At 36.7% G+C, this 24,386-nt stretch overlaps 1 long non-coding RNA gene across 1 annotated transcript in view; it reads left to right on the forward strand.

Annotated features, from left to right (window-relative positions):
- Window positions 1-16,694: 16,694 nt before the first annotated feature.
- Window positions 16,695-24,386, forward strand: part of LOC133061478 (uncharacterized) — a 458,613-nt gene continuing 450,921 nt past the window's right edge. The window contains exon 1 of the long non-coding RNA XR_009693993.1: window positions 16,695-16,780. This is a non-coding gene — a long non-coding RNA (uncharacterized LOC133061478). The remainder of the gene's footprint in view (window positions 16,781-24,386) is intronic.

A 24,386-nucleotide genomic window follows, 5' to 3' on the forward strand; every position in this document is an offset into this window, starting at 1 on the left:
TTTTATTACGAAAATTTTAAATGTAAAGAAGAGTTAGACTAGTACAATAAACATTTATTACCCTAGACCTGAATATTTTGTCATATTTATTTTTGGAAGATATTTAAAAGTGGCAGACATCATATGTCTTCATCTTGCAATACTTCATCATCTGAAAATCAAGGACTCTATCACTCACATATATAGTATATTTTCAAAGTTTGTGAATTACTTTGAAAATATCCTTTACAAGATATAGTGTGTATATGTGTATGTGATTCCAAGTCTGGATTTCATCCAGTTTTATGCACTGAATAATTAACTAAATTAACAGTAGTTAATTTAGAACTGCTGTTTATTTGTTTGCTATTACATTCCCTTTAAAAATGCAGAACATTTGTCTTATAGAAATATATACCCATTAGACTTCCCTGCTTCGTAAGACTGGTATTATTTAACCTTGCCTCTATTTCCTATAAATTGGAAGCAAAATTTAAGTCTCGATTAGATTCATATTGTTGACAAGGAGACTTCATTGGTGCTGTGTGAACTTGATTATGTAACATATCATGAAGCTGTAATATCCAATTATTAGAGAAGCTAGAAGATACACAATCAAAAGTCACTTGAAACAGTTCTTTGCTCTATGTTGTTATTTTATCGACTTGACATGCAGTCAGATTACTTTTTTCCATTTGTTTTTAGTTTTAAGGTTTTTAAAAATTTTTTATTTTCTTTGAATGCATATAAGAGTTTCACGGTTGTGAAGTCAACACTGTCCTAATAAGTACACTTAGAAAAGTCTTGCCTCCATCTCTACCTTCCCTGCTCTGTACTCTTCTGCCCCTATGGATTAGGATTGACAACATTTCTGAAGGACCAGAGTGTAAATGGGCTTCCCTGGTGGCTGTGCTGGTAAAGAATCTGCCTGCAATGTGGGAGACCTGGGTTTGATCCCTGGGTTGGGAAGATCCTTTGGAGAAGGGAAAGGCTACCCATCCAGAAAAACTTTATTTACTAAAGCATGCAGCAGACTGTGTTTGGTCTATGGGCACAGTGTGCTGACCCCTGCCATAGATGACTATTTTTTAAACTTAGCTTCTTTTACCTTGTTCTTCCTGTGTTTCTTCTTGCATCTTCTTTTTCTTCCTTAAAAATAACAGTATATATATTGTTGTGCACTTTGTTAATTTTATTTAAACCACAGAGTATGCATATACACACAGAGTCACACACTAACACACACACACGATAGCCACACATGTTATCTTCTTCATTCTTTTAAAAATCTATATAGTTCTTCATTGTGTGGATATATTATGATTTATTAAAGCAAACTTGTATTGGGCATTTGGATTATTTTTCATCTTTTGTTGCTACTGATAACAACTGAGTGACCTTGGCATGAGATGTGATGTGTTCAGTTGTGTCTGACTCTTTGCGACTCTATGGACAGTAGCATGCCAGGCTCCTCTGTCCATGGGATTTTCCAGGCAAGAATACCAGAGCTGGTTGCCAATTCCTACTCCAGGAAAGTGAAAGTGAAAGTTTAGTCGCTCAGTCTTGACTCTTTGCGACCCCATGGACTATAGCCTACCAGGCTCCTCTGTCCATGGGATTTTCCAGGCAAGAGTACTGGAGTGGGTTGCCATTTCCTTCTCCAAGAGGATCTTCCCAACCCAGGGATCGAACCTGGGTCTCATACATTGTAGGCAGATGCTTTACCATACGATACACCAGGGAAGTCCATTTCCTGCTCCAGGGGATCTTCCCAACCCAGGGATCGAACCGTCAGGTCTTGTGTCTCCTTCATTGGCAGGTGGATTCTTTACCACTGAGGCAGATGGGAAGCCCAGGACATATGATAAAATATCACAGTTCAGTTCAGTTCAGTCGCTCAGTCGCATCCGACTCTTTGCGAGCCCATGAATCGCAGCATGCCAGGCCTCCCTGTCAATCACAAACTCCCAGAGTTTACTCAAACTCAAGCCCATTGAGTCGGTGATGCCATCCAGCCATCTCATCCTCTGTCGTCCCCTTCTCCTCCTGCCCCCAATCCCTCCCAGCATCAGGGCTTTTTCCAATGAGTCAACTCTTCGCATGAGGTGGCCAAAGTATTGGAGTTTCAGCTCCAACATCAGTCCTTCCAATGAACACCCAGGACTTATCTCCTTCAGGATGGACTGGTTGGATCTCCTTGCAGTCCAAGGGACTCTCAAGAATCTTATCCAACACCATAGTTCGAAAGCATCAATTTTTCGGCGCTCAGCTTTCTTCACAGTCCAACTCTCACATCCATACATGACCACTGGAAAAACCATAGCCTTGACCAGATGGACCTTTGTTGGCAAAGTAATGTCTCTGCTTTTTAATATGCTGTCTAGGTTGGTCATAACTTTCCTTCCAAGGAGTAAGCGTCTTTTAATTTCATGGCTGCAGTCACCATCTGCAGTGATTTTGGAGACCATAAAAATAAAGTCAGCCACTGTTTGCCCTTCTATTTGCCATGAAGTGATGGGACCAGATGCCATGATCTTAGTTTTCTGAATGTTGAGTTTTAAGCCAACTTTTTCACTCTCCTCTTTCACTTTCATCAAGAAGCTCTTTAGTTCTTCTTCACTTTCTGCCATAAAGGTGGTGTCATCTGCATATCTGAGGTTATTGATATTTCTCCCTGCAATCTTGATTCCAGCTTGTGCTTCCTCCAGCCCAGCATTTCTCATGATGTACTCTGCATATAAGTTAAATAAGTAGGGTGACAATATACAGCCTTGACATACTCCTTTTCCTGTTTAGAACCAGTCTGTTGTTCTATGTCCAGTTAGTAAACATACCAACAAATTTGAGTCAGAAACTGAAGCTTTGACTCTATCCCTGTATCTTGTTAACCTTTTACATCCGTTGAGTCTATTAACTTTCTTAGCTTTGTTTTCCAGTTGCACAAGGTGATACACAGTAACACAGAACTCTTCTAGGAGGGAGGGAAGAGCTAGGAGGCTTCAGAAGAGGCCTCATGGAGAATTGTTCCAACCAAGGAACTTGCCTTACAGGTTCAGAAAAATGAAAATGTAGATAATGGCTCTTCTGAATATTATGTGGAAATGCACACAGACCCTTTATCATTTAGAAAAGGAAATAGCCATCTGGAGTTAGGAGCATTCAAAGTCCTTATGACAGCCCATTTTCTTATTGAAGAAGAAAACTAAATCATTCTCAGAAGTGTCCTTGGAAGATACAATCTTAATCAGACCAAAGAGAGTTCAACAAGTTGAAAGTGTATCATGTCAGGAAAAATGTCCTAAATCTTCCACTTCCTAGTGAGCACCAGCTTTACATGGGATCAGCTACCCAAGGCCAATTAGCTAAAGCAATCCTCCATATTACTGTGTGACCATGTCTGTGATTGCTCTACAATCATCTTTGCCCTATATTTCCATACTTCTTAAAACCTCCTTATGAGTAATACCTTATTGCTATAGTTCTGTGTCCATGTCTTTAATCAGGAGGAGAGCTTGCCTCTTATAGGGAGATTTTGTGTATCCAGGCTCTTATAGACTCTGTGCTGATACAATTGTGTTTTTACCATATGTTCCTCTATTTGACTGCATGTGTCCATGCTAAGTCATTTCAGTCGTGTCTGACTCTTTGTGACCCTATGGACCGTAACCTGCCAGGTTCCTCTGTCCATGGGATTCTCCAAGCAAGAATACTGGAGTGGGTCCTCCAGGGCTTTTTCTGGACCCAGGGATCAAACCTGAATATCTTAAGTCTCCTGCATTGGCAGGTGGTTCCATTACCACTGGTGCCACCTGGGAAGCCCCTCCATTTGACTACTAAGACACTTTAGTTGCGTCCGACTCTGTGCAACCCTATGGTCTGTAGCCTGCCAGGTTCCTCTGTTCATGAGATTCTCCTGGCAAGAATACTGGAGTGGGTTGCCGTTTCCTTTTCCAGGGGAACTTCCCAACCCAGGGATCGAACCCATATCTCTGCATTGACAAGTGGGTTTTTTACCACTAGCACCACCTGGGAAGCCCTATTGGATTCAAATCTGGGCTCCACTTCCCCATCACTTGTGTCATCTATTTGACCATAAGCAATTTGCTTAACTTTCTAAGCCTTATTTTCCTAGTCATTAAATGGCAATAGTAACAATGAACATTTTCTGTTAACTTTTATAAAAAACAGAATGTTACTGTTCAAATAAAGCTTATAGTTCAGCTTCTGATATCAGTTAGACATTCAATAAATATTAGCTTTTTTATTATAAAGAGCAAGTGTATTTCTAAGTTTTGGGGAACACCTCACCTTTTCTCTTCAAGAAATGAATCACATATACCACTATACTCCTTTGCAGAAAAAAAACATTTTGATAACCATTCCTTGTTTCTTTGGAATCAGCATCTACACTTTGGAGGGACAAGACTCTTTTTAAAAATTATCCATTTATTTTTTAGTTGAAGGATAATTGCTTTACAGAATTTTGTTGTTTTCTGTCAAACATCAACATGAATCAACCACAGGTGTACGTATGTCCCCTCCCTCTTGAAATGCCCTCCCCATTCCGCCCCTCTCTCACTTGATGTCTCTGTGGTTCGAACGTGGGGTTCAAGTCCAGCTCCAGTGTGGAAGACATGTTGATTCACACACAACCAAATATGAATCAGGGCATACATCACGATGCCCTTGGCTGCAGTGAATAACTGCATAGCTCAGGCAGCATACTACAGTAATAGTGGGCAAGATGACTAGTCAAAGTGAAACTGGGTATGGAGGATGAGTCTGAAAGTAGAAGTGGAAAGGAGAAGTGAGTATTGACTAGCATCTGAACCTTTGGATCAAGCCATGCCTGAAAGTAATTGGATTTTTCACTTAGATGAACCAAGTTTTTTGTTTGTTTGTTTTAATTAGTTTGGGTTGAATTTTCTGTTACTTATAAACTAAGACTTATTGACTTATATAGCATATGGCACAGAGCTTTTTTTTTAAGTTTTTGTAATGTATGTGTTTATTTTTTTAAATTGAAATATGACTGATTTACAATGCTGTGTTAGTTTCTGATATACAGCAGTGATATAGCTATACATATATATATGTGCTTATACAAAAACATATATATGTGTGTATGTATATATACAAATATATATATATAGGCTTACCTGGTGACTCTGTGGCAAAGAATCTGCCTGCAATGCAGGAGTCGCGTGTTTGATCCCTAGGTTAGGAAGGTCCCCTGGAGGAGGCATGGCAACTCACTCCTATATTCTTGCCAGGAATATCCCAAGGACAGAGGAGCCTGGTGGGCTATACAGTTCGTGGGGTCTCAAAGACTTGGACACAACTGAAGTGACTGAACACACATGCATGTGTGTGTGTGTGTGTGTTGTGTGTGTATGTGTGTGTGTATGTATGTGTGTGTGTGTGTGTATGTGTGTGTGTGTATTCTTTTCCATTGTGCTTCATTGCAGGATATTGAATATAGTTCCCTCTGCTATGCAGTAGGACTTTGTTGTTTATCTATTTGAAACATAGTAGTGTGTATCTATTAATCCCAAACTCCTAATTTATCCCTTTTGGTTCAACTGAAAGAACTCACCGTCAGTTAACTGGTAAAAATGGAATAAAATGCACAGCAATGTGACACTTTAGCTACCTGCTTTTGTGTCATCATTATTTTAAAGTAAGATCCTTTACAACCAGAATATTTTTAATTAAATGACGAGGAGCGCATGTTACTGTTGCTACTTCTCACAAAGTGATTGTTTAGTTACTGTTTCTGCTCATAGAAGCTTCTAAGGAAGTCAGTTCCAATTCAGCAATGAGAAAGCAGTCTCCTGAAGGTGGGAGGAGGTGAAGAGGCAGGATTACCTGAGGGCAGAGTTCCTGCAGCATCTTCATTGCATCTCTGTCTCCTGGTATCTTGGTTTGTTTGTATATTTCACATCCTTGAGATAGCAGGTAGATAGGTCATGTATACAGCCTTGCAGAATGAGATCCACACTTGACTAAAAGTTCCACTATTTAATGTTTCTTTCATTAAAAAAAAAACCAAAAAACAAGCTTCAAGAGGAGCTTGTTTCCCTATAGGAAAGAGACAGTGTGTTTATATCTCAATAAATAAGCCTCAACCAAAATTTCTTTGGTATTATATGACTCACAAGAATTATTTTGTGTTTTTGAGTAAATTTATATGGAGGTTTCAAATAACTGCAAACAATACCCATAAATACTTATCAGAAATCTCACTCTAGCAAAGATATGGAAAAAATATATGTGTAAATGATATTTCTAGGTGTACTTCTAGGCTCTTCAAAGTGAACAAATTTAATATTACTAATATATTAGTATTAAAATAGTATATTAAAATACTATTTAATATTTAAAAGTAATACTTTTTAAAGTTGTGGAATACTTTCTAGTCTATGATGTTGTCTTCATTTGTTTGTAAAGAAGAACTGTTTAAAGAATCTATTATGAACCTGAGTAATATCATTCCATGGCTCATTTTTACTTTGCTGTATCAATGCCGTGTTTACAGTTTTCGGACAGAATAATGGTTTTGGCTTAACAGCCTTTCCTTAAAGAAAATTAAATAAATGTATAAATTAAATATGTATAAGTGTATATACATGTATATATATATATATATATAATCTCATCATTTCTATCAACAAGTTTATGACTGTAAACTCAGTTACTCAGTTGTGTCCAACTCTTTCTGACCCCATGGACTGTAGTCAACCAACCTCCTCTGTCCATGGAATTTTACAGGCAAGAATACTGGAGTGGGTTGCCTTTTCCTACTCCAGAACTGTGTATATTAACCAGTTAGGCAAACTATTTTGTCCAGTTTTACTTCTATTAAATATTTTTTTTTTACTTAAATATATTGAAGTTCAAATTTAAAATGTGCCATGATAAATTAGCACATTCAAATAAAACTAGTCTCAAAGAGGTCAGACTAGGAGTCAATAAACATATAGTTAATACTAAAAGTTTTCCGGAGACTACTTAGGGGTAATAAGTATGTAGGACTGACAGAAAAATTTTTGAATGAGAGACTTCTCTCTCTTTCTTTTACTTTTCTAGTTCCTTTTCATTTCTTTTTCCTCCTTGCCACCAAGGTCATTGTGCTGAATCTGGTCTTTAGAAAGCATGATAAGGAAAGCATGATACATTAGTGCCTCATGTCTCAGCCTTATGTATCTCTGTTTATATTAACATTTAGTTTCCCCTGTTTTCTTCTCTAAGAAACTTGCAAGAAAACAAATGTGATAGCATCTCCAATTAATTACTTCACATAATTATGTTAATAGCTTAGGATTTTGTTTCTTTAGGCATTTTTTCTTATTTTAAATGTTGTCTACTGGGAGTATTTATTTTTTGAGAGAGAACTCCTGGAGACTTGAAGACAGTAACATAGATTAAATCATGACTGGTAGGAATTTATGAGTCCTGGGGGAGAGTTATATTATGAAGCTTACGGAGAAGAAATCTTTTATAGCATTTCTTAAATTGCCCCAGATAGACAACCTCCCCTCTGTTCACATATAATACAAATCCTAATTCAAAACTGCTAAACTTTTTTGATGGTGTTACTCAGATCATGAAATCTCTATCATGTAAGAAAAAGAAGAGAAACAAAATAAAAGGAAGAAATAGAATGTGAAGAGATGAGTAATATCTGTCTTGTAGAGGAATTCATGACTCAGATACAGGGTCACTGAGATTTCAAACTGGGTACATTAGTAATAGCACAAGACAAAGAAAATACAAAATGGACACGACAAATTTGATTTATTCCAGGCAGAAACTTACCAACCGAGGGATAGCTACTGTTATATGAAATTATAAATGCTACCATCATATGCTGGAGAAGATAAACAATCTTTTATTCACTTTGATTTTCCATGTCTAAATTTAAACTGGAAAAATGCTTTCCGTTTATGTGTGTTTAAAGGTTAAATCCTGTGACCAAAGTAAAAGTCAGCACATAAAATAGAGTTTGATTTAAGTAGTGCTGCTAAACCTCCTCCTTGTCATTCCAATAGAAGTGATTCATTGCTTGGTTGGGAGTCAAGACATTTGATCATTATCAGATTATTTATTTAATTATTTTTTGATTAAACTATTTCTTGCCTCATGCAAGTTCAAGCTCATTTAAATGAGGTCAAGATCTTAGCTGTTCTTTAGATGTATTATACAGTTTTCTCCCTCAGATACCTTCTCTCCCCTGGGTGCTTGCCCTTGGAGAAATTTTTGCACATTCCCCAAGAAAATGGGGGGAGGGACTTACTAAAAAGGTTAGTGAATGAACCAGCAGTTGAATTATCTTTAAATATTTAATAGGCCTCTAACAAATTATAGTTTGCTGTGGATCTGTTTGACTATTATCAATTTTTGGTGGCTAATTTTCTTCATCAAAGAAATGGAGTCTTTGCTGGGCTATGGAAAATATGCTTAACTTTCATTGCTGACATTTCCAGTGGTGGGATGATCAAAGTAATTATTAGGATTATCCTTGAATATGGCTAAAAGGAATCAAAGTTTGTAAAATGGGATTTTTTTCAAAAGTTCAAAATTTTTGAAGCACTTCTCTAAAATGTTTGTTGAGGTCAATCACAGTTAATGAATATTATCCTAAATATATGTATTATTGAGCAAAGAAGAAAAAGGAATGCAAATAAAATGTTTGGATTTAGGCATTTGTAAAATTATCAACAATAAAAACTTCTTAATAGGTTTTTAATCATGAAATATGTTTAATGTGCACACTACACATTAGGGTACACATTGGAAAAGAGCTTATTGCTGGGAAAGATTGAGGGCAGGAGGAGAAGGGGACAACAGAGGATGAGATGGTTGGATGGAATCACTGACTTGATGGACATGAGTCTGAGCAAATTCCGAGAGTTGGTGATGGACAGGGAGGCCTGCTGTGCTGCAGACCACGATGTCACAAACAGGTGGACACAACTGAGCAACTGAACTGAACTGATGTCTCTTTCTGACAGGGAGTTCTATGCCATTGGTGAAATCCCTTGTATTAATTTTGATTCTTATGGTTAAAATGATAGGAACCAAACTCAAGCTAATTTTAAAAGCAACAAGTGCAATTTAATGGTGGATACAATCGGGAAAATATTGAGCACACAGCCCAAAAAGAAATACAAGCATGTTGTTTGTTGCCAAGCGTATGTGGAATCAGAAGACCAGATGCTATTCTTGTGTCTTCCCAGCTTTTATCTCTGCTCCTCTCTTTTACCACAAAACGGCTTTGTCCAAAGGGCAATGTTGGAAAAGAAACCATTCTAGCTAGTTTCAACAGAACGTTATTTACCACACTTATTAGATAGCTTATGGATTAATGTGGAGGCGGTAAAAAGAGAACCTTGGCTTAATTTCCTGGAAAAACTTCCAAAGGCATGTTGCAGAACTGCACCAGTGCGAGAACAACTGCCTCCATCCTGTCTGGGAAGTTCCCCACAAAAATAGCAGTCACCACTGCAGATGCTGGCTGAGAACCTTCTGTTTCTGCCTCAATCTGCATTGGTAAACCCCGTGCTTCATTGCATGGTTTGTTTCCCTGAAGTTCAATTCTGAACTCATGTCTCATCCAAATAACACTTGATGAGCAGAGTCTAAAGCCCACCTAGAACTCTAGCTGAAAGCAAGCCTGAAAGAGGTAGTTTTAGCCCTTTAGCTTTAGCAAAATGAGAAGGCACTCCAGAAGGAGGTAATTTGAATAAAGAATATTGCATAATCCAAAATCATACTGTAGTTAGGAAATATGTCTGGGATGCCTTGTGTTTACAGCTTAGAGTTTCCACTATTAGAAAGAGATTACTCAGTGTTCTTGGGAGTTTTAAAATTCCCAGGAAAGGGTTTCTCTTCTGCTGACATGGGCTTTAGACCAATCAACGCTGGTCAGTAAAACAGTCACTCTGTATCAAATGCTCATTGCTAATTATGATGACCCTGAGAGGGGCCATGACGTGTTGGAAAAGAAGTGCCGAGTCAGCAATTCCCATAGAAATTGTTCAATTCCCATAGGAATTATACTCAGATATGTACATGAATATTTAGATAATCGTATATCTAAATTTAGTTATATTGCAGTTCAGTTCAGTCACTCAGTCGTGTCTGACTCTTTTGCACCCCCATGGACTGCAGCTCGCCAGGCCTCCCTGTCCATCACCAACTCCCGAAGTTTACTCAGACTCATGTCCATTGAGTTGGTGATGCCATCCAACCATCTCATCCTCTGTTTTCCCCTTCTCCTCCTGCCCTCAATCTTTCCCAGCATCAGGGTCTTTTCAAATGGGTCAGTTCTTTGCATCAGGTGGCCAAAGTATTGGAGTTTCAGCTTCAGCATCAGTCCTTCCAATGAATATTCAGGACTGATTTCCTTTAGAGTGGACTGATTGGATCTTGCAGTCCAAGGGACTCTGAAGAGTCTTCTCCAATACATGCTAAGTCAATGATAATTGTATAGAAATTTGGAGTTCAGAGTTGATATAAAGATTATGTAAATATGTTATGTGCTGGTGATCCTTCAAGTTGCATAGTTCTCAGGCAAGGGTCAGAATATACGCAAGATGTCATTTAGGGATCATAACTGACTTTTTTCTATAAGTGGAGAAGAATGGGAGAAATTTTAGAAAGGAAAACCCGAAGCCAGATTTTACTAGTCCCTGAACTACTAGAAAACTCTATGTTCTCTAGGAAACTCAGTGTTCTCTTCTAAGTAATGTATTATTCATGAAGGCTTGAAACACTACTTTTGAAGATGCGTCTGTGGGTGGTATAAAAGACAAGCGTGGGATAGAACAGATGCAGAAAGACTAGAAAAGAGAATAATGCAAATATTCTAGGGATGAACTGATGCAACTGACTCAGGATGCTGGTAAGAATGACAAAGATGAAACAAATATACTATGTTTTCATTAAGCTAAGTTCAAAAAGTATAATATTTCTTATTTATTTTACTTATTTTGGAAAATAAAGATAAGATAAAGAATATAAAATATTCCACTTAACATAAAGGAGTATAAAAATGTCAAAACCAAATGTATTTCTAATATAGTAACACTCTATGTGGTACATATACTTAATAAAATTATATATTTAAGTTTGGAAAACCATGGAAAATTAGATAGGCCTAATTTTCCAAAGCAAAATTATGCAAGTTAAATTACTGAATAGGAGTGAACAGAGCTTCCAATTAGAGAAGAGGGAAAGCAGAGTCCCTAGAAATCGGTTAGGTAATCAGTATTCCAGCAAAGAAAGCAGGCTTAGAAGATGTGTGAAATGTCATAATTTGTGACTTAAAGTATTTTGCCTGGCAGCAGAAAGAAGATTTGTAATGCTCATGTTTCCTAAGGAGAAAAAAGGCTAAACTAATTAGATACAAAAACATGGAAGCAAATAGCAATGTTCCAAAAATCTTGGCAACTTCTATTCCTTGCTTTCCATTTCTGTGGAAGTGGACTCAGATAAGAATGGTTTTACCCTCACATAAGTTCCCCAAACAATTTAGTGGTTGTGTGTGTTTTAGAGGGAGCCTAGTAGGTGTGAGGCAATGGCACCCCACTCCAGTACTCTTGCCTGGAAAATCCCATGGACAGAGGAGCCAGGTAGGCTGCAGTCCATGGGGTCGCTAAGAGTCGGACACGACTGAGTGACTTCACTTTCAATTTTCACTTTCATGCATTGGAGAAGGAAATGGCAACCCACTCCAGTGTTCTTGCCTGGAGAATCCCGGGGATGGCGAAGCCCGGTGGGCTGCCGTCTATGGGGTCACACAGAGTCGGACACGACTGAAGTGACTTAGCAGCAGCAGCAGCAGTAGGTATGAACCAGAGATGGCAGGCAGAGAAGTGATTCTCCTTTCTTGCTTGGCAAGAATTAAATTAAATTAATTAGAGGAATTAAATTAATTCAAGATGAGTTTTAATAGTCATTTTAATTGTGTTCTACCACTTTTGTTTTTTAAACTAGAGTATCGGTCTACAGTAAGAGGATTTGTTATGGCCATCTGTGTTTCTCTGCTTTCTTAGAAGGATACACATGAGCAATCAATACACAGTAATGAAATGGAACGGTTGAGTTGTGGATTTTTCAGATTCAAATTTCACTGGGAGCAAAGGCAACAAAGTAATATTTCTTATGTAAGCCTGCCTATGAAGCAGACATGGTGATATACTATGTAGAAGTCTTTCTAAATTCCTAAGGGTCCAAACTTTGGCTTGTTTACAAGTGATTGCTCTTCCAGTTAATTCTATAGCTTTGTATCTTTGTCAATCACTTCACTTTGTTGAAAGTTATGCCCTATGCAGGGCCTTCCATGGTGGCTTGGTAAACTATCCATCTGCAATGCAGGATACCTCATTGGATTTGATCCCTGGATCAGGAATATCCCCTGGAGAAGGAAACTGCAACCCACTCCTGTATTCTTGCCCAGGAAATCTCGTGGACAGAGGAGCCTGGCAGGCTACAGTCCATGGTATTGCAAGAGTTGGACACAACTTATCAACTAAGCCACCACCACCACTATCATGCCTTATCCAAATCTGAATATTTACAAATTTGAATTATAAGATCTTAATAGTTTTGCCCTAATGTCATGTATGCATTGGAGAAGGAAATGGCAACTCACTCCAGTATTCTTGCCTGGAGAATCTCAGGGATAGAGGAGCCTGGTGGGCTGCTGTCCTTGGGATCACACAGCGTCGGACTTGACTGAAGCAACTTAGCAGCAGCAGCAGCAATGTTATGATCTTTAATAGAGTATCTGGAAAAGTAACATGCCTATTTTTTTCCATATTACTCCCTTAAAAAACATATCTGAGATCTTTTCAATAAAAAGATTATTCAACTTTATCTGAAATGTTAATTAGGGTCTATAAAACAGTAGTCCCATATGCTTATGATTTGCTACTTTAAAACATTCATTGATGACAAACTGCACTTTATTTATGCTGAATGGTATTTTTTTTCTTTTGTCCCCTCCCCAATAAATTTAGAAATATGATCATGACCTCTAATATTAAATGTAATTCAACAGCAGAAAGGATAATTCTGATTCTTTTCTTTATTTAGCTTGGTTCAAGATAGAAATTCAATGAGCCTCTATTTCAATTGGCCTTGCTTATTCTCAGTGCAACCTTGAAATAAATTTATTGTTTTTCATTTATATTTAAGGTCAGATGAAAGATAAGTTAGGATCTATAGCACTGGCTGTAACAACCAATAAAACATTTCACTGTAGTCTGGGGAATAAATACTGAGTACCTTATCAGAAACAGTATGGAACACAGTGTCTTTCAGAGGTTACCATTTTACACTAACATATAAGCCCTACATAAGAAAATTAGCTTGTATTCTAATTTGTATGGGCTTCCCTGGTGGCTCAGCTGGTAAAGAATCTGCCTGCAATGCAGGAGACCTGGGTTTGATTCCTGGGTTGGGAAGATCCCCTGGAGAAGGGAAAAACTACCCACTCTAATATTCTGGCCTGGAGAATTCCATGGGCTGTATAGTCCATGGGGTTGCAAAGAGTCAGACACAGTTGAGTGCCTTTCACTTGTCTGTACAGCTAAAGTTTATATGATAGAAAATAATAAAATTACAGTTTAAGAATTCTATCAGTTGGGCTACCTGGTATGTTGAAGAGTTGCAGCATTTGAATGAATAATATCCATTAAATGAATACTTATGTTAAAGGTAAAACTGTTTTTACTAATGTAAGGGCCAGTATACTCCTTTTCATTTACGCCATGAATATAAGTATTTTTAGACCCTAATTGTCTAAAATGAATGAGGCAAAATCAATGGCTAAATACCTCCCAACCAATATTATGTTAATATTACTACGTAGCACGTCAATCACTTAATAAATAATTAAATTAATTTTCTTAAGAAAATTTCCAATGTTTGAAGTTATAGTTTTTATATATAATTTATTTACAAAAAATTCACCAATTTTAGTTGTACCATTTGATACATTTTAACAAATGGATACAATGATATAATTCCTATCAGTCATGATATCATATATTTCTTTATTTTCTTGTTTTTTTTTTAAATTTGGCTGCACCAGGTCATAGTTGTGGCATGCAGGATTTTCCTTGGGGCATGCAGGATCTAGTTCCTTGACTAGAGACAAAACCTGGGCCACCTGTCTCGGGAGTGTAGAGTCCTAATCATTGGGCTGCCAGGAAATTCCTGATTTTTGTTGCTGCTGCTGCTAAGTCACTTCCCTCCCAAATTCACTTGTACACTGTTGTAGCAGTTATTCCTCTTATTTCCTTCCCTGGCAACTACTTACCTACTTTTTAGCCCTCCAGTGTTGTGCATTCCTTAGAATGTCACATATAAATAGAATCAAGCATATATAGTCTTTTGTTCCTGGCTTCTTTTAATCAGCATAATCCCTTTTAAGTTTATGTGTGTTACTGTGTATATCATTAGTTTGTTACTTTTCTCCCCCTGAGTGTTATTCCATTGTTTGGACATACATTTTCATTTTAATATTGAATAGAAGTGATGATTCTGGACTTTCTTGCCTTGTTCCTGGTCTTAGTGAAGTGAAGTTGCTCAGTCGTGTCCGACTCTTTGCAACCCCATGGACTGTAGCCTACCAGGCTCCTCCCTCCATGGAATTTTCCAGGCAACAGTACTGGAGTGGGTTGCCATCTCCAGGGGATCCTCCCAACCCAGGGATCAAACCTGGGTCTCCTGCATTGCAGGCAGACACTTTACCATCTGAGCCACCAGGGAATTCCTTCCTGGTCTTAGTTTGGGGCTAACTGTAGGCTTTTAGATGTCCTTTTCAGGTTGAGGAAAATCCCCTTCTATTTATACTGTACTGAGGATTTTCATCATGATTTGATATTGAATTTTGGCAAATATTTTTCATACCTATTGAGATGATCATAATAATTTTCTTCTTTGTACTTGTGATGTGGTGAATTACTTTTATTTCCAGATTAAATTCTACTTACATAAGATTTCTTATTTTTTTCTGATACTGCTGGATACAGTTTGCTAAAGTATTTTCATGGATTTTTATGTCTCTGCTTATGAAGTATATTTGTAACTTTCTTTTCTTATAATAGTTTGTTTTTGTAATCTGAGTAATGCTGGCTCCCAGGTTTTAAATTGGAGCAAAACAACTGTTCTCAGAACTTGCTATGTTTCCATTTTCATATTAAGTAAAGCAGAAAGATGTGACCTCCTGTTCCAGATTTTGGAAGAAATGGTGAAAAAAATTGCTACTATTTCCAGCCCTGTGGGAAGGATTTTACCTATAAATTCAATTTCTTGAGTGACCTTTTGTAATTTGTGCTTGCAAAGACTTTGTCCAAAGCTGTCATATTAATTGTTTTAAAGCTGTTCATAGTTATCCTCCTAGCATCACTGTCACTTGTCCCTCTGTCCTTCTCTCATTCCTAATACTGGTAATCTGTCCTTTCTCACTCTTTTTCCTTACTAGTCAGATCATTGTTTGTCCATGTGTTTCAGTGGACCATCTTTTGGTTTTATTGACTTTCTCAGTCGTGCTTCAGTCACTTTAGTCACTCAGTCGTTTCTGACTCTTTGTGACCCATGGACTGCAGCACACCAGGCTTCCCTGTCCATCACCAACTCCCAGAGTTTGCTCAAATTCATGTCCATTGAGTCAGTGAGGCCATCCACCATCTCATCCTCTGTTGTCCTCTTCTCCCGCCTTCAATCTTTCCCAACATCAGGGTATTTTCCAATGAGTCAATGAGTCAGTTGTGCTTGCTATTTCATTAAATTTTGCTGTTATTATTTCCTTCCTTCTGCTTGCTGGGTTTAATTCAGTCTTTTGCCTGGGTTTAATTTGCCCTTTGGTCTTAAGTTTTAAAGTTGGAATCTTAAATCATGAACTGAACCTGTTTATCTGTTCTAATATGTGTTTAATTCTATTCATTTCCCTTTCTGCATTGCTTTCACTACACACTACAAATTCTGACATTTCAAAATATTTTCTAATTTCCCTTTTTATTTCTTCTTTGATGCATAAGTTATTTAGAAATTGTTATTTAACTTCTAAATATTCTGGAGATTTTCAAAATACCTTTCTATTACTGAACTCTAATTTAAATCCATTGTAGTCCTAAAACATATTTTCTATGATTTCAATTTTATTAAATATATTAAGACTTGTTTTATGGCCAAGAATATGTTCTTTCTTGGTGAATAGTCTGTGTACACTTTAAAAGAATGTGTATTTTGCTAAATGTCACTAGGAGAAGATGGTTGGTAGTGTTGTTTAAATGTTTCATATATTTACTGCTGTCTATCTAGGTTTCTATCAGTTACTTAGAAAAGAGTGTTGAAATTTCCAACTGTAATTCCTAAGAAAGTCAATGAAGGTTTCACATTGGATATAACAGATGAGAGAACTGGGTCCTTCAAGATGTGAATAAGAATTCAATAGGGTGTTTACTGCATAAAGGGAATTCCAGAGTAAAATGCAAAATGTAAAAATGTAAGTATATTAACAGTTAAACAAGACTATGAAAGTTTACTTATTTTCTAACTGCAACTTTCTTTTTAAAAAGGCTTTTGTTCATTGATAAGAATTAGAAGACATTAGAAAAAATGGCACTTGGGACATTTATGTAAATTTTTTATTTTATTCTTTTGTTCAATTCAGTTCAGTTCAGTCGCTCAGTCGTGTCCGACTCTTTGTGACCCCATGAATCGCAGCACGCCAGGCCTCCCTGTCCATCACAAACTCCTGGAGTTCACCCAAACTCATGCCCGTCAGGTCAGTGATGTCATCCAGCCATCTCATCCTCTGTCGTCCCCTTCTCCTCCTGCCCTCAATCCCTCCCAGCATCAGGGTCTTTTCCAATGACTCAACTCTTCGCATGAGGTGGTCAAAGTATTGGAGTTTCAGCTTCAGCATCAGTCCTTCCAATGAGATGCTCTTTTAATGCACTTTGTGTAGTAGAAGAAAATGTTTTTACTATTAAGTTTGTTTCACTGTATTTTGCATGCATGCTAAGTTGCTTCAGTTGTGTCCAACTCTTTCTGCTCCTATGGACTGAAGTGCACCAGGCTCCTCTGTCTGTGGGATTCTCCAGGCAAGAATACTAGAGTGGGTTGCCATTTCCTCTTCCAAGGGATCTTTCTAATCCAGGGATCAAACTTGCATCTCTTATGTCTCCTGCATTGGCAGACGGGCTCTTTACCCCTCGTGCCAGAGGTAATGATAATTATCTTGATGTGTTCAGAATTACATAAACAAGAAAACAATAAAAAACCTTTCTGAAAAGTGAAAAGTAGGTTTGAAGAAGGGGAAGCTGGGAGATTTGGCAGCTTAAAATTTGCCCACTTCATGAAGAACTGTGTAGTCATGCTGGACACTACCCTAATGGCAAAAGGACTCACTGAAGGATTTCAGGGAAGAATGACTGATGGAACGGCATACAGAATTGGTAAGACTACCATGGCAGAAAGTAGAGCGTCAAGGCAGAGAAAAACAATTAAGCATTTAGAAATTCCTGTAATTTTACTGAAAGGCAGGAAAAGCCTATGTGGGAAGGGATTGCTGAACTCAGGGAAGGATTTCTGAAGAAATTTCATTTGGGGATCATTTGTAAGTGAATAATTAGAAAGGAGACTTCCAATAAATTTAGGCTTGTTGAAAAATTTCAGTCAAAATTAACCTAAAAAACACAAGATAATTCATATTAAAGAGTAGGTTGGTGCTTTATAGGTTTTAAATACATGAAGTTTGAGTTGCCTGTGGAACTCCTAAGAATTCAGTGGAAATAGAAATCAAAGAAAACAGTGAAAAACATTTGCAAATAGGGTTTAAGGTTTAGCACTGGAACCCAGTAATATGTGAAATTTTTTCAAAGAGGGATAAAAATGTTAAAGAGAGTAATCTGGCTGCTAGGATTCGGACAAAAATGGAAAGGAATAGTTCAGGCAGAAGACACAAATCTGTACCACACTTGGTCACACTGTTATGTTTATTTTGTGAGCAGATTAACTGGTTTTATTCCTTGAGAAGCACAATTCTACCCAATTCATTGCATGTTCTTTCTGACTGAGATGAAATAAAATGAAAAATCCTAGGGCTATATTTCTGGAATCATTTTCAATTTGAAATGCCTTGTCTTATGTTTTGGGTCAAGAGCTTCCTTTTTTTACATTTCTAATTATGGGGCATGATATAATATAATTTTCTCTAAATTAAATCTATTAAGCTTGATATTATAAGCACTCTTCCTATGCCCTCTCTCCCTCAAAAAAGTCAGTTTTGTAACAAAAGTAGGTTTGAACCTGCTTCTTTGAGCAGTTGAATGATCTAATTGGATAAGCATCATTAAGTTTAAAAATTTATAATTATTGTGGTTTTTCTGCTGAGTGACTTTCTTTTTTCAAGGCTTATTAGAGAATCTAAACCCATTCTCATATCCTCTTGATTTCCATTGCCACATCAGCTCAGATAAACCATTGTTGAGAATGCTGAAGTCAAGAGCACACTGATCTTTCATAGTAGAAGCAATTTCCTGTTTTCAAAAACTTGTAATGAGATTTTAAAAAATACAAACAAATCTAATATATCCTCAGTAGAGATTACAGAGTTGGATAAATGCAGACAAACTGACGTTTAAACTGTTGTAACCTTCTCGAACATCCTATTGTTAATTTGCCAGCTCGATTCTCTACTCAGGGAGTGGAGAAGTTTGGAATAAATACAGAGGCTTCCTAAACTATGTAACCTAAGGTTGAAATGCATACAGAATTTAGTCACTTAAAAACGGAAGACCCTGTCTTTTAAATATTTTAGTGACTAATTTTTATTTCAAAATGCGAGGGAAAGAAATTTATTATTTCAGTGGGACTAATTTTCTAATATTATGAGTTGTGCTATGAGAATGTTGCTGTTTAGTTGCTAAGTCATGTCCAAAGCTTTGTGACCCCATGGACTGTAGTGTGCCAGGCTCGTCTGTCCATGGGATCTCCCAGGCAAGAATACTGGAGTGGATTGCCATTTCCTTCAGGGGATATTCCTAACCTGGGGATCGAACCTGTGTCTCCTGCAATGGAAGGCAGATCCTTTTCACCGAGTCACCAAGGAAGTCCCATGTTCCATTTTTTCACCCTCATAGAAAGGTATTTGTTGTTATTTAATTATTGAAAACCCTCTAGTATTTAAAACATTAAGAAAAATTTTAGGCTTTTTAACGTCGAAGATTTTCTTTTAGAAATTCAGCAGCCTGCTCTATACTAGTAATAACATAGCTGTAATCACATTAGAGTTGTTGAAACACACCGTCCATACTTCGAGTTTATCACATGCTTTTCAATTAACTGTGAAAGAAGATGAGGAAGCGTGTTTCTACTTTGCAATGTTTAGTTACCCCTTGTCACCCCCCACAACATCTGTTTCATTTTATTTCCTGTAGGGTCAGCACACTTGCTGAGGCCTTTACCACTTATCCACTGGGCTAATGAATTTGTGTCCTTAAGGGCCTCTCTTTCCCTTCTAATCTATTTATTTCACCTGACCCATCTGCCAGATTAATATTCCCCAAAGGGCTGGCTTGGATCATTTTATCAGAACAAGGTGGGCTGCCTTTTATGACCTCTGTATCTAGAATCTAGGAGAGATAAATAAACATTCTAAATAAGAGATAAGAGATAAATTGATCCAGGACTAAAATGGTGAAGAGATGATTATTGATAGTCAAAGAAGAAATGTGTTTCCTTGTGATCTTTTGTCTTTCATTTGAACTTATTGAACTCTTCCTCCAAAAATGAAATTTAAATTCTACTTTATTTAACAAGGTGTTCCAGGAGGCATTTATTACTTAGCAATGATGGTAAAACCTTATTTCATACCACCTCTGCTGCTCTAACCCCTTTTCTCTATTCACTAATATATATTTTCATTTAACCATCCATCAACTTGGAGTCCTCTGAAGAGACCTTATACTTCCACTGCTCTGTGCCTTTGTTCATGGAGTGTGGTTCTGTCACAAGCATTCTACTTCACAATAGCCTGTGCATCTCATAGGGTGACTCAAATGTTTCCATGTGCACTTGTCTGATATTAGATGGAAATAGTGAATTCATCTTTGTGTGCCTTATTGATCATTGTCAGTTTGTGCAGATCTACAAACTATAGCAAACTGTTTTAAACTGAAAACTAATAAAGGTCTAGTAGAACCTCTGGCCATCGTTATTTTCTTAATTCAGCAAACATTTACTGAAGATTTATCCCATTTCATGATCTACAGTAAATGAAAAATGCTGACAGTTCTAGAACTCTTACTTTCTCTAAGGTGTAGTACTCAAATCTTGACACAATCCATACTGTTTTCATTCACCCTCAAAAAGTTTGCAAAAGGGAGTGTTATTATCCTCATTGGCAAGATGGAGAAACTGAAGTACGTAGTATCTAAAAAGTTCACCAATGTCTCTCAGCTAGGGACCGGAGGGCACCACTAACTGCAAAGCGATACCGCCCCTCTCTTACACACATCTCATTTTTCATTCCTGAATCTGAAGTAGCAAGGGCTGGTTGAACTATCCACAAGCTCTAGGGGACAATATAACTTGCTCAAGATCACTAGAGTTTAAGGCACAGCAGAACTGCATAAGAGATTTTTTGAGATCTGTGTTCTATTCATGACCCCTCATTGTCACGATGAAGTCCTTCTTCAGTTAGTGATTTTGACTTTGCAGTGGTAAGTTTAGGATAAAACAAACAGCAGCAACAACAACAAAAAACTGCAATTTTGCATGTTTTTAAATGGCTGATTCATGTCACTGTACGGCAAAAACCACTACAATATTGTAAAGTAATTAGCCTCCAACTAATAAAAATAAATGGAAAAAAAAATTAAAAAATAAAAAATAAAAATAATTTTGTTCTGCTGTTACGTTTTCACCCAAGTAAGTGTAGAAAACACCCTTCTAATTGTGTAAACTTACCCCCCGCAGGTCAAGAAAAACCAGCCTGCAATAATTTGTACTGTAATATTACAAAAATCTGTGTCCACAGTTCCATTTGTCCAAAGCAACTAACTAGCTTTGTTTGAGCTTTATTATATGTTGTTAGGCTAAATGAAACACAGAAAGCAATGATTTAGTGAGAATCATGGGTTTGCCAGCACTAGTTCAAATTAGACCTGCCAGCTAACCCCTATTTCTCACCTGTGAGTCCGACAAATAAATTATAAATGTTGGCACAATATTTATATTGTTTTTTTTTATATCCCATGATTTACAACCCTAGCTGTCCTTGAGAGACTTTATGTGTTTGTTACAGTCTCCTCTAGGGATAATTCATCGAATGGCAGCTCGACATCTGTGCTCAGGGAAAATGCAGACTCATTCTACTATATTCCATTTCCCAAGAAACGTTACTATTCCTCATTGATTGTGTACAGAGGATTAATTATCCTGTCAGCTGGTGTATTTACGTCCTTGGTGGTTGTACTGGCTCACTGACTTTAAAATGGCCGGGATGTGTCCTGCAGCTGGACATATTTGTTTTGTAAGCAGTCTCATTGCTGCATGCTGCTACCCAACAGAAGCAGTGTCTGTATTTCAGGACAACCAACGGAAGAGGGAAAGTCTTCATCAGCTGGCTATTTTTAACTCTTCAAGAGAAACTGGGTTGGTATGTCTTTCACTAAATTAGCCACTAGTAGCGCACAGTGATTAAAAGCAAAATATCGAGACTCAATTTCCAACTTTACCAATTATCGGCACTGTGAGTTGTGGGGTGGGGCAGAAATTGCTTACACATTCTGTCTCTGAATGTCCTCAACTTTAGAAACAGGTATTAATAATGTCCACATCACAGATTGCAGAGATAAGTCAATGAAATAAACCAAATCACATAAAAAATATTTAGTAACTGACACTCAAAAAATTTTATGTCATTATTACTGCATGAAGCTGCAGTTAAGGGAATTCATAAATATATAGTAACTAAAGCAGTGATTGCAAGCTTTTCTTTTTCTTTTTTAAGGATATATCTAGGAGCTGTTTATCTCTGCTTATCTATTTTTATAATATCTCTATTTTCCTTCAGATAGCAGAAGTAAATAAGCACCACTCAAAATATTCCTTCTTAATTTTACAACTGTCTGAAAGTAGGCCAGTGATTAACCTTGAAATATAATTGTTTATTTTTATTCATATCACTTAAGTGAGTTTTTTTGGACATAACCAGTGTCATCAAACAAATTTATCTTTCTCTCTTTCCAATACTGAAACAAACTCTGGGATTTCTGAACAGCATAATAATGTAATATATCTTAGTTGCCTCACAGAGTTGGGATCTTATTTCCATGACCAGGGATTGAACCCACATCCCCTGAATCGGAAACTGGATTCTTAACCACTGGACCACCAAGGAAGTCCTCATCAAGTTCATTCTTTACCCAGAATCTTTGTATTTGTTTCTTAGAAAGTTTTTTCTCAGATCTTCAAATAACTTTCAAAGTCATATCTTCTGGGTTTCTGCCAAAACATCATCTCAGTTAAAATACCTTCCTTGACCATTCCCCTTAGACTAGCATCCCCCCACCTATCATCACTCCTGTTTCTCTTCAAGGTACTTATTGCTATTCGAAATTTTAATAATTTATGTCTTTATTTATCTACTATCTGTCTCTACCTCTAAATGATAACTGTTGGAAGGCAAAATTTTTTACCATTTTGTCAATGGTCATATTCCTACAGACCAGACCTTAGAACAGTTATTGGCTTAGAGCAAGTAAGTAGTCAAGAATATGGATGAACTGAAAAATAACTATTAACTCAGGAGTGAGTAACCCCAAAATTTGCTATTTCAAGCATAGAAAACAATGATTTTTCTTATAGTTAGCTTGGTTTTTCCATGAGAATGACATCTACTCCATTTATTGTAACTTGCCTATTTATTCATGCAAATACCATTTAATGACTAAGTGTATTATCATAAAAATATACCTTATTATGAAATATTTTTAAAACCTGCTATATGGAAATTAAGGACCATGAGTCATGTAATAATTTGTGTTTCCAGTAGTATTGTTCACTTATATAATAACAAAAATATAACCCACCTTTTCAGTAAAAATCATTAAGATCTCTCTCATTAAAACAGTATTTTTTTACTCTATTTGAGTCTTAAGCATATAGGTTTGAGGCTATGAACTATTGTGACTATGATATCTTATTAGTGTGGTTGAATTTCATTAACTTGGAGTTATGTGGTGTAAAAGGATAATTTGTATCTGGTTCACCATAGCCAGCTATGGTACAGATAATTAGATCATAGTATCCAAATGTGGAGATTCAGTATAAGTAAAATTAAAGTAGTTTTTGAGAACAAATCAGTAAAACAAAATGAAATTTGTACTAAACCTGAGACCTTGAGCTATGGATATTAGAGCAGTTACTCTCTACTGTCCTGCTTATGCAATCATCCTGTAATGTAGAACAACTTAGTACTCTTTCTTACAAGTTATTTTCCTTCAAGGTTAAATTACATATCTGTTCCTTTATAATATATTCATTACAGTACATTTCTAGAAGAAACAATATAGTCTCTAGCAAAACTTTAAAGAGAAAGCTCCTTTCGTTAAAAAGATTTTGAATAATATACTCAGTAACCTGGAAGAATGTTGAAATATTTTTCAATGTATGAACAGAGTTTTATAGAAGTAGCAACTTATTCAGAAATAATTCTTATCTGCTGAAGAATAAGAAGCATCTCCTTATAAATGTTCCTGTGCTCCAAGTGACGTGGATTGAAGGAATGAGTCACTCCCTCATTCTATTACCTTATTATACTCTCATATCCCAGACAAAGTGTTGGGAATAAAAGATAAACAATCCCTAGAGATTCTCAGTATTTACTAGATAAGACACACACACTACACAAACACACACACACTGACACCCCTTATTACAACATATCTGTCTCTCTAACTTTAGGAAGAGATGACCCTACCACGACCTGCTATGAATTGTCCATCTTCTCTTAACATGGTCTACACTTATGTCTGTATCATACAGTTTAGTTTTTAATGAAATATTTTGCCAATGTCTTCAGATGTACTGCTGTTTATTCTCAAACCAGATAATCCACAGTTTTAATGTAGAAACATGATTTATTTGTATTTTTTTTAATTTTCAAGATGCCTGAATAATGCAGTACTTAGAGTAGACACTAATCAAATAAAAAATCATGATTATGTTCAATCTAGGTCATAGGACAAATGAATCACTCTTTATATTGGAATATCAAAGGAAGCATTCTAAGTTATATAATCTTTGACTACCTATTTTAAGCTAAAAATTGCAAATCTTCCTTTAAAAATTTTCCCTGTAGTGCTTATCATTATTTTGTTTAG

Source organism: Dama dama, chromosome 9 (genome assembly GCF_033118175.1).
Source record: "Dama dama isolate Ldn47 chromosome 9, ASM3311817v1, whole genome shotgun sequence".
NCBI lineage: Eukaryota > Metazoa > Chordata > Mammalia > Artiodactyla > Cervidae > Dama > Dama dama.